The 16,822-nt window shown below is 42.5% G+C and overlaps 1 protein-coding gene and 1 long non-coding RNA gene across 6 annotated transcripts in view; one reads left to right on the forward strand and one right to left on the reverse strand.

The window, feature by feature from the left end:
• Positions 1-16,822, forward strand: part of STAC2 (SH3 and cysteine rich domain 2) — a 68,891-nt gene that overhangs the window by 12,080 nt on the left and 39,989 nt on the right. The window lies entirely within an intron of this gene.
• LOC120315175 overlaps positions 1-16,822 on the reverse strand; it is a 61,590-nt gene that overhangs the window by 10,436 nt on the left and 34,332 nt on the right. The window contains exon 2 of the long non-coding RNA XR_005558614.1: positions 776-822. This is a non-coding gene — a long non-coding RNA (uncharacterized LOC120315175). The remainder of the gene's footprint in view (positions 1-775; positions 823-16,822) is intronic.

Raw genomic sequence — 16,822 nt, forward strand, 5'->3', positions numbered from 1 at the left:
GCCTCCCCCACCATAGAGGTGTGAAATTTCAGCAACAAAAACTTGGGGAATGGAATCCCTCAACATCCCTCTAGGGGTTTATTTTGATGGTGTAGGTTCTATCTTGGAAAGGTGTTGCTTATTATCTTGATATAGCACCATGAAAGATTTTTAAAATGATGATCAGCATTTTGAATTGGATCTGGAAACTGATCAACAGCCAATGCAGGATGGATATAATCATATTCTGATAGGTTTGTCTTGTCAGGAGCCTAGCCACTTCATTGTGAATTAGCTATAGCTATTGAGATCTCTCCAAAAGCAGCATCACATAGAGTGTATTACAACAGTCTAACTCAATGAGTCATCATTGCCAAGACATTGGTTAAAGTAGGATTGTAACAAATGCAGCAGCCAAAGCTGAGCAAGGCTCTTTTTGCTATGGCTTCCAGCTCCTATTTCAGCAGAAGCCATGAGTCCATACAGCTAGTCCTTGCTTATCAACCATTGTTCAGAGACCATTGGAAGGTACAATGGTGCTGAAAAGATAATTTTATTACTCCTTTACAACCTTTGCAGCATCCCTCCATCACATGATTGCCATTACAATCAGTGCACAAAGTTCTGTGCCTGATCTGTGTTTTTTCTCTTCCCCCTCCCCCTTGCAGAGCAGAGAAATGTAAGAAAAATGGATTGCAAGCAAGTAAGCTGTTATTTCTACACATCAAAAGCAATATGATTGCACTAATAACCTCAGCCTGGCAGCCATGGGACACTAGTCAAACAGCTTACTTACAGCACTCTCTTGAAATCCCTTCTTCAATCTCTGTACTTTGGGGCAGCCTGGAATGGGAGAGAAAAAAGCAAGTGATTTATATAGGCACTCTCTCCTTTGCCTTCCCCCTTGCCCCCCCCCAAAGAGAGACTAGAGAGGGATTTCCAGAGAATAAGGTATTTGTTTTGCTACATATTGAAAGCAGTACAATCACACCAGTAATGGGAAAGGGTCAGACCAATGATTACTTACATAAATTTTTCTCCCTTCCTCCTATCCCCCAGAGAGATTGGAGAAAAAGGGATTTCAAAAAAGTAAGCTGTTCATGTAGCATGCCTGTGACACCCAGCCCTGGACTGCAGCATGATTATACTGCTTTTGATATGTATAAGACAGCATGCAGGCACTCAAGCATTCCAAAGAGTGGGGGAACGGTTTGGAAACAAATGAAAGCCGAAAGTATAAAACTGAGTAGCCTTGTAAGTTTTCAGACAGATAGAACAGTTATGGTCATGTCATTTCTCCTCAGTGATCATTTCATTTAGAAATGGAATTGGATATCCCAATAGAGTCACTAAGCCAAGATTGCCTGTAAAAACTCCAGATCATGCATCAAGCTCTTGAAAAGGAGTACTGCCCTGTCAAGAGTACCTATCAGGTTAAAAATAAAGCCATGATAATTGCTGGCACCAAACATCTCAGTCTTAGTGGAGTTTAGTTTTTTTTTATTCCTTTCAGATCCTGCTCAAGTATTAAATCAGGGTTTCCATATGTGCTTTGTGCAGTGTCAGAAAACCATTTGTCCCTAAGTCCAGGACTGTCCTTGATAGCTTTTCAGATAATGACTAAAGAGTCTGATTAATCCTGCTTTTATTAATATGGAAAGATCAAATATTGTTATCTTCAGCATAAAACTCATCGCTGAATCCTGGAAAATATTTACCTAATGCATCTCAAATTATTTATTCAGAACAGATTCTGTTCGTCAGCTCTGATGAGATCTGATTTAATTTAAGTTCTGTATGTTAAGTCAGGAATGTATTCATGAAAGATTTGGATCCCTTAGCAACAAGCTGTGAGAAGAGTTTCACTGGTCAAGAATTACCTTCGATTATCCCTTTCCAGCCAAGGCTGCATTCAGACTGGAACCAAAGTGAGGATGTAATTGAGGGCAGGGCATAAAAGTAATGAAGCTGAATCAGTTGTGATAACTGTATTCTTTACAAGCTTCATCCATCAGTGTTTGGTTGCAAAGGAGGAATTTTTGTGAGTAATGTGCCAAATTCCCTGGGGAACGTTGTGTGTAATTGCAGGGCATGAATTGTCCTGCTTGCTTAAGAGCAACTGTAGGTTAAATATGCAGCTTGGACTTGAGAAAACATGTTTGGTCCTCTTCTCTTCATAGTGAAGGAGTATTGGGGTGATGTTAACAAAAATTAGGGTTGTATGATGATATTTAAAAGAACTTGAATGGACACGATAGAAGTATCTGCCTTAGTCCGTTCCCCTTGCAGTTGGTTGTCTTTCCTTCTCCAGTTTTTCCTTATCTTCTGTGAATGGGTCATTTCAAGAAGTGAAACTAGAAAATAAAACTACTAACAGAAGAGAGAGAAGAACTAAAGTTAGAGATTTTGATCTTGTTAAGAGCATATAGCTGAACGATAGGATATGCTGCAATCATATATATCTATTAATTTAAATTGCTTTAAAAAGCATTGGACAAATGTGTGCAGGATTAGGCGATTGGTCAATAATAATTATTTACAATTCCAGTATCATATCGTAATACAAGCTGACCACACACACACACACACAGCAGAAGAGGGCTATTGAACCCTTGTCTGTGTTAGCTTTTTGAATGCATCTGGTTGGCCATTACATGGCAGAAAACTGAACTGGAGGCCTGAATTAACAGCTTCTTTTCTTACAGTTTTGTCAGCAGAAAGAAAGGAGAAGGGAGTTTGGGAAAGATGACAAATCTTAATAGCAGCTGTCAGTGCCAAGGAGGCTTCTGTGGAATCGTGCATCTCAGGAACATTTATTATACCAAGAGATTTAAAGCTAGTAAACCAGACTGTTGGTAAGCCAGGCTAAAGAAATGGAAATCACTTATGTCAGTCCTCAAAGAGTTTGGGGCATCATCACAAGAAAAATGGAATGAGTTCTTCTCTGCCTGAACATTGGCAGTCTTCACTGACTGGTTGGCACTGGACAGGACCATGCCCAAGATCCAGGTTCCAGAGCTATCTTCCAGAATCTTTTTGCTTACAGTAGAGAGGAACTTACTCCTGCATGCTGACCAAGGCAAAGCAGCCAGGATTAAGTTCCCTTCCTTTTCCAAAATGGCTCTTCTTGTGCTTTTTTCTGCAAGGTGTCACGCTGGGTGCTCAGGTAGAAACTGTCTGTCTGCTCCAAGCAGCTAAATCAGGCTGGTCTTCCCTTGTGAGGTGCCATTGTTTTTTAAAAAATACAAGTGGCACCTTACTCAGGCTGACCGGAGGGAAAAAACAGGCCAGGACCCAGCATGGCATTCCCATAAAGAAGAACAAGAAGAGCTAGCTTTGCTCTTTGTTTTCAGAGCCACCCTTTCCCAATATATCCACTTCCTTATTGACGAGGAAGAATTGTGAATAGATACAGGAATGCGGAACTGGGGCAGAGTCAAGCTGAAGCTTCTGGAAATTATAGATTGGAGCATAACTTGAGCATTTTAAATTTTATGTGATGTAAGAATTGAATTAAGGTTCAAACTGTCCTTACCTCCATCCTGATTTGGAATTTTCACTTTGGTAGGATTCACTCACAAGTTCGCTTCAGTGACATAAAATCTCAATGGTTTCTGTCATGCCAGCCAAGGGAAAGAACAAGCATTGAACTTTTATTATGAGAAAGAAAAAAATTAAAAGATGTACATAAAGGTTCTGGTGTCTTTGTAAGTTGCATTTTGTAGTTTTTTATATGTATAAGAATTTGTGTAAATGTGAGAAGGATATTTTCTTTTAATTGTTCATTCTGTTTTAGACGACATCTGCATCCTGTTTATGAAAGCCAAGGGATTCTATTGTTTAAAGCCCATCACTTATTTATTTGTTTGTTTATCGAATTTGCATGGCTGCCTAACTCCATAATGTCTCAGGGCTGCATCTCCTATTAAGACAGCTTGGAAGAATAAAAAATAGAAAAGACCAATGAACATCCAGGAAGAGCAAAACAAGCACACCCTTTAGCATAAAACATCTCTACTATCCACTCCAGCCCCAGGCCTGGGGAAAAGCTAGGTTTAAATGAGGTCAGAGTAGGGATTATATTGATCTCGAGGATGGGGAGAATGCTATTTCAAAGACCACATAGTGCAACAAAGAAGGCTTGTTTCTTGGGTTCAGCTCAGCTTCTGAAACTTTCTGGTTCTGTGTGGTCCAAATAGCCTCAGGCACTTGATATTGCTAGGGTTGAGCCTGAAACTCTTCTTCCCCATCCAGACCCTGGACAATGTCAAGACCTTGACAGCATGATATCATTGGGCTGAGGTTGAGATATACAATCAGGTACGATCTGTATATTGATGATGATATCTGGCCCCAAACTGATAGATAATTTCATCTAACAGTCTCATATAGACATTGAAAAGGGGGGCAAGAGCACTGAGCCTATGGCATCCTGCATATCAGACACTTTGAATTCAATCTCTACCCTACTCCCCCCCCCCAATGCTATCATCTGCTGGAACCAATTACAGAGAAAGAACCACCATAACATTTCTAATCCCCAGAGGCAACCCAGAAGAATACTGTTGGATGGTATTAAAAGCTTCTGAGAAATTGAGAAGAACTAGATGGTTTCACTACCTTTTTCTGTCTCTGCCAAAAGCTGTCAACAGCTCTGTGACCAATGCTTTCTCAATATTGTGTCCCAGTCTGAAACTGACTAAAAATTGCCTAAATAATCTAAGGCCCTCTGAAGATGGCTGGCAGGGCAAAAGTGTCTAGGGTGTTGGGTGAGCCAATAGCTTCTTGAAAAGATGACATACCATTAGTTCTTTCAACGCAGGTAGAGCCACACCTCTTTGAGTGTGTTTCAATTCTACCAAGAACTATAGCATGTATTGAGGTTCAATGCTTAAGAAGAGAATTTACCGTCAGGAAGAGGAAAAGGGAGAAGCTGAATGAGGGTAGCCCCAAAGAAAGGCTATTATCTCTTATATTTGAATGTGTGATGCTGTGTGTAAGGTGAAGGGAGGGAAGAATCAGTGTCTTACTAAATTTAATCCAAGCTTGAATTAGAAAGCCCTTTAAATAGGAATATATTCCAAGAGAGGATAGTTCTATGTAAAAGTATTTTGGCATCTTTAGGGATCGTGAAGAAAAAGAGGGTGGATATGAAAAAGACAGGGAGAAAAGCTGAGCTACTGATCTTCATTGAATCTTCCTTACTGCCTCTTTTACAGACCTTGATTAATGAGCCAGGGCATGTGTATCCTCTGTGAGCATATGTAACATATTACATGTGCCTATTTCAAGTATCTTGTTGTAGATCTCAGAGGGAGTAATGGAAGGAAGCATGGCTTTATTTTCAGTGTTCTTAGCTACCAAAAACAGAGACAGCACCCTCTCTAAACTGGTCTGATGTCTTGTAAGATCAAATTAAATTGGACGTTGAAGTTGCTTCATTATAACTTTCTTCTCTCTTCATTTCTTCTAAGATCAGTCAAGTGGGGAAGCAAATTTGATCAGGACTGCAGTATTGGAGAAGAATATTTTAGTTGTTTCTCCTGTTCCAGCTTCCTCCCACCTGTTGCCCTCTAAAGAGAAGTACCAAGGTGTCCACCCCATCTTTTTTAAAATAGTTCAGGTAATTCAGGAAGAGGCAAAACATGATGGTGTTTTAACCAAGTGACTTATCTCATGTCTGAACTCTTGTATTGTACTTTACCCAAAGCTACTAAACACTGCAGTTGGGACAGAATGCAGCAGCCTGATTGTTAGCCACTGGGAATTCCTATAGCCACATGTTACTGCACACAGTACACCGGTTACCAACAGGTTTCCAGATAAAATTCAAAACGATGATTTTGACCTATAAAGTCCTATGTTGCTTGGCTCAAGATAGCTTCAGAACTGTGATTATGCCATAAAGAAGGGAGTGCTTCCCATCCCTCCTATCTAAAAGATGGCTGGGGAAGGCTGGAGGTAGAGCTTTTTAAGTATGGGAATAGTCTCCTCTAGAAAACTGAATGGACCCAAACTTGCTAGCATTCAGAGAGCAAATTAAATTGTTCTGTTCTGCAATGTGTTTGCATTGTGACTGATACTTCAGTGATAGGAGTCCTATTTAGCTGTTATGTAGGTGTACGGGTAATTTTTAAAACTTTTTATTTTTGATAATATGACTATAGCAATTATATTGTTTTGTGGTTTTGTTTATACATAAAATGCAATGTACAGTGATACAATATGTAGAATAATTATAAAGAGGAATACATGACAGCAAATAATATGAATGGACTACGTTTTTGGCATTGCTTACTTAAAACTGGGCAAAATTGCAGCCAGGCAGAACAATTTTGAGAGAATTCCAAATCTTGGGCAACTCAGCTGGAAAGACTCTTTATCTCTAATACTTTGCTTGCTTGCAATATTTCTAACACAATAGTTCCAAAGCAAGATATGAGAAATAGATGATGTTCTTATTCTGGCTCACATACAGAAGATGACTCCTGGCTTATTTAAACTAGAGATGCACAATCTAAGAATTCAAACATTTAAACTAGAGATGCACAATCTAAGAATTCAAGTTGTGTATCCTCCTTCCACCAAATACAGATCCTCCATAGGTTGGCAATGAATTGTACTTTAGAATATCACAGAAGAGAATATTTATTATTATCTTTATTATTGCAAGGAAAATAATTTTTAACTTTAAATTAAATGTAGAATTTACCTAGCTCTAAAACATTTATTTATTTATTTTATTTTATTTTATTTTATTTATATGCCACCCAATCCCAAAGGACTCAGGGCGGCGTACAAAATTAAAACAATCATCGAAAATAAAACAATAAAATAATTCAATCATACCGCGAGTCCGATCATGTCCTGCCCCCCCCCCCGGGGACATCAGCCCCAAGCCTGCCGGAACAGGAGAGTTTTAACGGCTTTCTTAAAGGCCGGCAGAGTGGGAGTTGTTCGAACCTTGGGGGGAAGTTGATTCCACCAGGTCGGAGCCACCACAGAAAAGGCCCTTCCCCGAGGGCCTGCCAGCCGACATTGTCTGGCCGACGGGACCTGAAGGAGGCCCAATCTATGGGACCTCACCGGTCTCTGGGAACTGTGCGGCAGTATGCGGTCCTGTAAGTAACCTGGCCCTATGCCATGAAAGGCTTTAAAGGTGATAACCAACACTTTGAATTGCGTCTGGAGACCCACAGGAAGCCAGTGCAGCTCGTGGAGGATAGATGACACATGGGCGTACCTTGGCGCACCCACAATCGCTCTCGTGGCTGCATTCTGAACCAACTGCAGCCTCCGAACACTCTTCAAGGGTAGCCCCATGTAAAGCGCATTACAGTAATCCAGTCTTGAGGTGACAAGGGCATGAGTGACTGTGAGTAAAGCCTCTCAGTCCAGATAAGGCCACAACTGGTGCACCAGGCGAACCTGGGCAAAGGTCCCCCTGGCCACAGCCAATAGATGTTGTTCCAAATTTAGCTGTGAGTCCAGGAGGACACCCAAGTTGCGTGCCTGCACTGAGGGAGGTAAATTTGCCCCCCCCCCAGGACTAATGATGGACCATCCAGTTGACATTTGGGAGGCAAGACCCAGAGCCACTCGGTCTTGTCAGGGTTGAGTCTAAGCTTGTTCACCCCCATCCAGACCCTCACATCTTCCAGGCACCGGCACATCACATCGACTGCTTCACTGAAAGGACACAGGGTGGAGATATATAATTGGGTATCATCCGCATACTGATGATACCTCATCCCGTGTCGCCAAATGATCTCACCCAGCGGCTTCATGTAGATGTTAAAAAGGAGGGGGGACAGGACCGAGCCCTGAGGCACCCCATGATCGAGGCGCCTAGGGGTCAATCTCTGTCCGCCTGCCAGCACCGACTGCAACCTGTCAGAGAGGTAGGAGGAGAACCACCGCAATACGGTGCCGCCCACCCCCACCTCTCTGAGACGACGCAGAAGGATACCATGGTCGATGGTATCGAAAGCCGCTGAGAGGTCAAGAAGCACCAGGATAGTGACCCCTATCCCGGGCTCGCCAGAGGTCATCGGTCAGTGCGACCAAAGCAGTCTCAGTGCTGTAGCCAGGCCTGAAACCAGATTGAAAAGGGTCCAGATAATTAGTTTCATCCAAGGATCACAAGAGTTGGGACGCCACCACCTTCTCTACAACCTTCCCCACAAAGGGGAGATTGGAGACAGGACGAAAGTTCTTCAAAACAGCTGGGTCCAGGGAAGGCTTCTTGAGGAGGGGCCTCACCACCGCTTCCTTTAAAGGTTGCGGGAAAGACCCCTCCATCAAGGAGGCATTGATTATTGCCTGGAGCCAGCCTCGTGTCACCTCCCTACTGGCAGAAACCAGCCAGGAGGGGCACGGGTCCAATAAACAGGTGGCGGCATTCATTGCCCTCACGGCCTTGTCCACTTCATCAGGGGTCACAGGCTCAAACTCGCTCCAGATAACATGACTAAGACCAGCCCCCGGCAACTCGGCTGGCACTGCCCAGTCGGAGTCCAGGTCTCTCTGAATCTGAGCGATTTTGTCCGAAAGAAACTGAACAAACTCCTCAGCTCTCCCCTGCAAGGGTTCCTCCGCCTCCTCCACTTTAAGAAGGGAGCGGGTCACCCTAAACAAGGCGGCCGGGCGAGATTCTGCGGACGCAATAAGTGCGGAAAAGTGAACACGCTTTGCCGCCCTTATCGCCACTAAATAAGTCCTAAGATAGGCTCTTAATAGTGATCGGTCAGATTCAGAGTTACTGGCCCTCCAACGTCGCTCTAGACGTCTCTTGTGGTGCTTCATTTCCCGGAGCTCCACAGTAAACCAAGGCGCCCTCCGGGGACCACCACCACAGAGAGGTCGCAAAGGCGCAATTCGATCCAGGGCCCCGGACGCTGCCTCATTCCAGGCCGCAACCAGGGACCCGGACGAGTTGTGGACAAGGGAGTCAGGTATTTCCCCAAGCTCCTCCTGGAACCGATCTGGGTCCATTAGGCGCCTGGGGCGGAACCACCTAGTCGGCTCCCTCTCCCTGCGATGGGGGAGTGATGCTCTGAAGTCCAGCCTCAATAGGAAATGATCTGTCCATGACAAGGGTGAGATCTCTATTCCCCCTAATTCCAGATCATGTCTCCATTGCCCCGAGAGAAACACAAGGTCGAGTGTGTGACCACCCCTATGAGTCGGATCCTGGATTACCTGGGTCAGGTCCATGGTTGCCATGGAAGCCATGAACTCCTGCGCCGCCTCTGAGCAATCGCCGAGTGATGGTAGGTTAATGTCCCCCTAAGTCTGGGGAACTCCACCGCCAACCCGGCTACTGACTCCAGCAATGCAGGCAGGGCTGTTGCAACGCAGCTGGGAGGTAGGTACGTCAGCAGCAAGCCCAACTGAACCCGTGAACCCAACTTCAATAGGAGGGATTCACACCCAACAACCTCCGGGGCAGGAATCCCACGAGGACTCAAGGACTTCCGAGCGATGACTGCCATTCCCCCACCCCTGCCCTGATGTCGAGGCTGATGAAGCACCACAAACCCGTCCGGGCACATCTCCGAGAGGGAGACACCCCCCTCAGGGCCCAGCCAGGTTTCGGTTATACATGCCAGGTCCGCCCCGCTGTCCAATATTAAATCACGGACAAGGGGGGCTTTGTTGACAACGGACCTGGCATTAAGCAACAGCAGCCTACAACTAGGGCCCTGTACTCCCCTGTCACCAGTACTACAGGATGAGCCTTTTGAGGGGCCGGAACAAGGAATCGCTCTAATATAGCGAGTCCTCATTCCCCAAAGATGGCCTGCCCCTCGGCTCCCGCCATATCTGCCCATCCCAGTCATAACCGGGATGCTCCGACCTTCTCTCCTCCCCATATTTGTTCTGGCTTCTATTTGCTTGTGTATAGCCCCTAGCACATTAATCAAAATCTTGATGAAGCTTTTAGTCATGGATTCACCAGAAATAATCCAAATTACACACCAGTTTTGAACAGGGAAGCGCAATCCATTCTCGGTTAAAGACAGAAAGTCTCCAGTCCAAATAATCATAACTACTAGCTTTTGATCCTACATCTGTTCCTCCCTTTCCACACACCCCTTCACAGTCCTCATTATTGCTTTTTCCAAAATGCTCCCCTTGGATTGAGTTTCAATGGGAGTTGGCATTCAGTACAATGATACACTCAGTTAAATATCAGGCTGGCCAAATTAGTTCTACTCAGCCCAACGGGAACAGCAATTGGTACCAGTTTAAACTTCTCCAGGCTAGCTTCAAGCCTAGCCATTGAGAATGCAATAAAATAATTCAACCTGAAGATGATAACATGAATGGCCAAACCATTTCAGTTTTTTCCTACTGCTGCTATATTGGAGCAAATTCTAACAGAAATAATTGTAAACTGCAGGCACCACTTTCCAAACTGTGACTCCCCACTCCCCTTGGATAATGAGGTTTCTTTCTGAATAGAAATGCTATTCATTTACCTTCATCCAAAGCATTTTTAAGTTAGCAGTTCTTTCCATGATTTGGTTAGATGAAAATGAGAATAACAGCTGGGCATTATCTGTATAAAATCCAGCCCATTCCTTAGCAGAAAGCAGGTGCAGATTCTAGTGTGATGTGTATTCTGAACACATTAGTAGATTGGCACATTTCACTAAACCACACTGTAATTTGCTTGCTATTATCTAAATGTATTATGTCAACCTTGCCACTATGATTTGTAACCAGTGGTCTGTGCCTTAGTGTGAGATGTAATCCCATCAACAGAGTATATAGGTTGTGGCAACCATGAATATCAGTAGAGAAGGAAAGAGAGTTAAAGATACCCCCAGAGTTGTGAACTTGTGAATTGGTGCTCGAAGCCTCTGGAGTATATGCAGTGTTGGGGGTGGTAAGAGCGGCAGAAAGTTAAACATTGTACATCATTTCATAAATATGGGGGAAGAAGAGTTTTTGAAAAGGTTGGGAGCCGAGTCACCAATGAGACTTATATTTGCCAAGCTGTTTTCACAGCAGCTGCGTTAAAAATAGCTTGCAGGGGCTGGAGCTACATGTCAAGAAATATTAGCCTTTTTTATAGTATCTTGGCAGGTTCTTTGAATGTTGCAGAGGGTGAAAAACTGAGAAATGGCAGTTTGAGCAGGAACCTGGGATCTGCTCTTTTGAACATCCATTTAAAACAGCATAATAAGAGTCTGGGTGAAGAGGAAGGCCTCACCCTCCCTTGGCATAATCCTTCCCACTGGGTGCTCTGCAAATGTGTGGGGATCACAATTCCTGTAACACCAAGCTTTCATACTGGCTCTGTATGCTGGAAGTTGTGACTGCAATGTATTATACTTAGAAGGCAACAAAGAGGGAAGACTCCCTTATAGCAGTGATGGCAAACTTTTTGAGCTCAGCATGTCAAAAATTTGGAAAATGCCTTACTTGTCTTTGCTAGCATATCACCCTACCCAAACAAAAAAACAACAACAATTATTTGCATATTCATCTATTTTTTTTAATGAAGTCCAGTTGTGTGTGATCCCCAGGATCTGTCGTGCGCCTCTTACCATCAGATCCTATTATTATTCTGTTGAGAGGCCCCCTGCGGCCTACCCAAGACAGCTCTAAGGCCTTCATTCTTGAAGTGGCTTCAGAGAATGCTCTTCCATATGCTCTGCAGCCTCCAAAAACTGGGTGAAAGTATGCCCATTCTTGCAAAACTTCCGGAGGCTCTGGAGGCTAACCAGAGCATACTTCAATCTTGTGCAGTCTTCTCAGCTTCCAAAAATCATGCAAAACGGGCATACTTTTGAGAATAGTTGTCAGGTGAACTCTGATGCCAACCAAAATGTGATGGTTGTCACTTTTGACACTCAGATTCGCCATCACTACCTTGTGGGGAGGGGGGGAGTCAGTTTGCCGATGTTATTTCCCAATAAACCTCCTGTGTTATGCAAACATTTTCCTAATAGTGATACGATGCTATTAGAAAGTCATAACTATTTTCTAGTTCATCTGTCTCCCATATTCCAGGCCACAGTTCACACCTTGTGCTAAGCCATATGCTTTGTTTCGTTTTGTTTTAGGGTGTTGTTTTATGTTGTACTTCACAAATAACTGAGGGTTTAGCATATTTTTGCCAAGTTTTTGTGGATTATTTGGCAAGCTCATGTTAATCCAAAGCAGTGGTTGAATTCAGAATATCCTTCAAACCCATTTCATTATTCCTGTGCCAAATGTTATTTATTTATTTATTTATTTATATCTCTTCTCTTGAAACCATGTTTTTTTTAAATCACTTAGGTTTTCTTGAAGAAATAACAACAATAATAACAATTATTATTATCATTAGCATAACTAGTATTTTGAGGTGTCTTCTTTGAGCAGTATAAATTTGAGAGTTATCTTTGCAAAATTCTCTTATTTAAAGGCAGTAAACAGAATTGAAGCCAGACTATACTCTACAATTAATTTTCAAGCTGAGCTTATATGCTGTACAGCAGATTTTCACAACAGAATGACTGGATGCTCAGTGTTAATGCTAAGTTTCAAACCACAAAGTTTAGATTTACTCAGGTATTGATTTATCATGTGGTGTGAACCTAACCGTTGCGGTTTATAAACCATAATTTATCATATAGTATGGCACTGTTTCCCAAACTTGACAGTTTTAAGGCATGAGGACTTCAACTCCCAGAATTCCACAGCCAGCGTTGCTGGCTGTGGAATTCTGGGAGTTGAAGTCTACATGCCTTAAAATTGTCAAGTTTGGGAAACACTGTAGTATGGTATGAAAATTCAACAATTGTATTCATCCAATTATGGTTTAAAAATCTAGTATAATATGTGAATGCACCTATTAGGATATTAGAATAACAGAGTTGGAAGGGACCTTGTAGATCATCTATCCAAACCCCGGCCCAAGCAGGAGACCCTACACCACAGGTCAGCAACCTGCGGCTCCGGAGCCGCATGCGGCTCTTTGAGCCTTCCTTTGTGGCTCCCAGCCTCCTCTGCCTTTGCAGAGAGAGACAGAGACAGAGAGAGGCAATTGCGCTTCCCTGCTTCTCTCTCTCTCTCTCTCTCTCTCTCTCTCTCTGTGTGTGTGTGTGTGTGTGTGTTTGTGTTTTTGTGTGTGTATGTGTATGTGTAAAGAGTGCACTCACAGTGTTCTCCGAGGAGCTGAAAAGCTTACTGGGCAGAGCTCCTCCCTTTGCTGCGTCTCTGCAGGAAGCAGGAAGGGCAGGAGAGAGCTAGCTAGCCCAGCTAGGCTGACTCAGGAATTCTGGGAGTTGAAGTCCATGAGTCATAAAAGAGGCGAGGTTGGTTACCCCTGAGTTTGTTGGACAACAGCTTGAAGCTTGCCAGGTGAGCAGCAGATAGAAGGGGGGGGGGAGAAAGAGAGAGAGAAAAAGAGAGAGGGGGGGAGGGGGAGAGAGAGAGAGAGGAAAGAGAGAGAGAAAGAAAACGAGTGGGGGAAGAGGAGTGGCAGACCAAGGGCAGACAGAGAGGGAGGGAGGGAGAGAGAGAGAGAGAGAGAGAGAGAGAGAGAGAGACCCTTTTGACATCTAAAATGAAGATAACACTGCATATATCCTTTTTTTACCTTTGTGTGTATGTAATTTTATTCTCTTAAAGCATTCTCTCGGTGATCATTGTTTTAATAGTATGGATATTCCCAAGTCATATTTTTACTTTTATTTTTAATGTGTGTGTGTGTGTGTGTATTATAGATATATATATATATATATATATATATATATATATACACACACACACATACACACCCACAAACATACACACACACACCTATAATAAAGGTAAAAAGATATATGCAGTGTTATCTTCATTTTAGATATCAAAAGGGTTTTGCGGCTCCCGGTGTTTTGTTTTTGGTGGGAAACTGGTCCAAGTGGCTCTTTGAGTGTTTTGGGTTGCCTACCCCTGCCCTACACCATTTCTGACAGATGGCAGTCCATTATGATGTATAAAGAACAATGGTTAAAATAAACAACTCTTTAGTGTGAAGTGGTGGATTTAGCATGTATCTCCAGTAATGCTTATTTTAAAAATGATAATTACTCATAAAAGGCAGAAACCTTTTATCTATCCTTAAATATAGGATACCTTTTAGTACAGTTGGGACTGTGCATATGTGCTTTGTGATACCAATGGGAGCAGCAGGGTCTTCTGCCTGAAGAACTTTAACTCCTTACACACACACACACACACACACACACACACACACACACACACACACACGTACAAGAATTCTCCCTCCCCCCCCTTAGTATCTTGAAAAAAGTACACAAGAACTATTAGGCAAAATAAGAGACAACTCAGTCCTGGGAATTGAGAAGATGTGAGAAAGAAATTCTGCCTTGGGTTGGTTTGATATGAGAGGAAGGTAGAGGAAAGCTTTCAAGATTCTGTTGTTATATCCTACAACAGTAATAGCATTTCTGGAATGCTTATGCTGTTTGTTTCCCGACCTAGCTTGCCTCAAAGGATTGTCATATTCAAGATTACCCAGGATCAGCCTTCTGTTTGTTCCATTCTCCTTACTTTCTTTTCTTTTTTAACTGATCTGATTTCTTTTGTATTACTATATGACATTACAGCAGCTGAAATATATTTAATAAATAAAAGTTTCCACATTCCACGCTTGAAAATATTTACTTTACTCCATTTCCGTGTGCTAGACTGCTATTGCAAATATAAGAGCAATGATGTTTATCAAAAGAGGAAAGGAAATGGAGAAAATTTGACTATAGGTGGTCCTTGAATTACGACTATAATTTTACGACTCTTATTGGTATAGTCGTTAAGTAAATCACATGGTTGTTATGTGAATCCAGCTTTCCCCCATTGTTGAAAACCCACTGAGATGATCATGAATGGCAAACATATGACCTGAGGCTCTTCAACCATCCTAAATATGTACTGGTTGCCAATCATCCAAATTTTGATCATTTGACACAAGGACACTGCATCACCTGTTGGTGTCTGGGTTCACATATGTTCACAGACATGCATGAACAATTTTAAGAAGCCATATTGCATAGATGTCAAACTGCCCGCCCGTAGGCCAGTTTCATCATACTGAAGCCGCGCTCACCTTATTGCCGGCAATGCAAAAAGAGTTGCGATACATCGCGATCCGTCATGTGACACGGCACGTTTTCTCAATCTTTAGGCATAAAAGACTCTATGGCTTTTCACTTTGACTATCAGTTTGATTATCAGCTATTTAGCAGAGACTTTATTTTTCAATGTTATATATAGAATTTGATCCACAGAAGGAGCTGGTGATTATTTATTTTATTTCTAATATGCCTCGGGAGAAATAAATGGATGATTTGGAATTTGTAGTCCATCTGTAGATGGACAAACACTTGGGCCCAGTTCAGGCTCCAGATGGGTCTCAGGCATCTTTTTACAAATAGAACTTCTGCAGGCTTCTGCATTGTGTGAAATGAAGCAGCCTCTATTAGCACACTAGATTTGGAAGCCCAGCGGTATTTCTTTTGCTCCAAAGTTCCCAGCTCATCAGTAGTTAGTGGAGCTGAAACCTTTTAAGCTCAGTCTGCAGAGACAGCTGGGTCCCTCCCCCCACCCTGCTTGCCCATACAGCAAAAAGCCACAGCCAGTGAGGTGTACAGACAACCCACATGCAAATTTCTACTCTCTCACCTTGCACTTTCCCTACCCCCAGCAATCTTCTCTATATTTCATTTTTTTTCACTACCCCCTTTTTTCTCTAGCAAAGCTGAATTAATTTCACTTCATAGTCCATTTTAAAAGTCAGACCTGGTTTATGCAAACTCATGGTAAATGGCAATTCTATGAGCTTTTCTAGTATATGTGCGGGTGTCCCAGAATTAGGAAACAGAATATCTAGAGCAGACTAATGCATTACTCCAAACTAGTATTTCTCAAATTTAGCAACTTTAAGATGTGTGGACTTCCAACTCTCAGAATTCTTCAGCCAGCATGCATTGCTACATTGATGAAGCCAGACACTGTAATTTCTAAACTATAATTTAGGGCTTAGTCTCAGGTGTGAATCCAATTATTGGCAATTTTAAAATAAATAATGTTATAAGTACAATGTGTAAACTTTGCAGGAAGGAGGACAACAAGGCAGAATTTGGTATTAGTTGCAGAATCTAACTTACCGTAATATAATAACAAGCAGATATGATGGAAGCAACTAAGGCTAGAGCAGCTGCTGATCCTACATCCTCCAACATCTTTTATTTTCTCTCCATTTAACTTCGCTCCAAGCTTTTTCTGCTCCATCTCTGTCAGATAGACTAGCTGTTCTAAGCTGGGATGGATGATAAAACCTGAGGCTAACAACTAGGGACCAGCCAACATTCACACAGCAACTTTCATGGTTGAGTAAAAATTATAACCCAGCCAGCTGTAGTTGGTGTGCTCAAATAGGCCTAGCTGTACTTGGCAGATTTCTAGAAGCTACGGTTTAGATCTGGTTGCAGTATGGATCAAAAACCACTAGGAAGTAGGCTAGATTGAGAAGTTTAACAAAAATCCTATAAGAGAATGAGAAACTACTTCTATTGTATTGCCAAGAAAGCTACATGGATGGATTTCTCCCTAAGGTTGATGGAGATTAAGTCAGTTTTGGTGCTAAATACTATACGAGACAGCCTTGCCTTTGTGGGACTCAGATACATCTAAGAATACCCTGTATGCAACAATAAAAATGTACAAACACATCAATATATTTTGGAAATTTTAGTAATGGTAGAGCTGGTCCTACACAATGTAATATATAAGGGGGAGCAGTTGAAGGAATACTACCAGGTCCCCCAATTTAAAGTGCAAA

This window comes from Crotalus tigris, unplaced genomic scaffold (genome assembly GCF_016545835.1).
Source record: "Crotalus tigris isolate CLP2741 ecotype Arizona unplaced genomic scaffold, ASM1654583v1 scf7180000019068.10715455, whole genome shotgun sequence".
Lineage (NCBI taxonomy): Eukaryota > Metazoa > Chordata > Lepidosauria > Squamata > Viperidae > Crotalus > Crotalus tigris.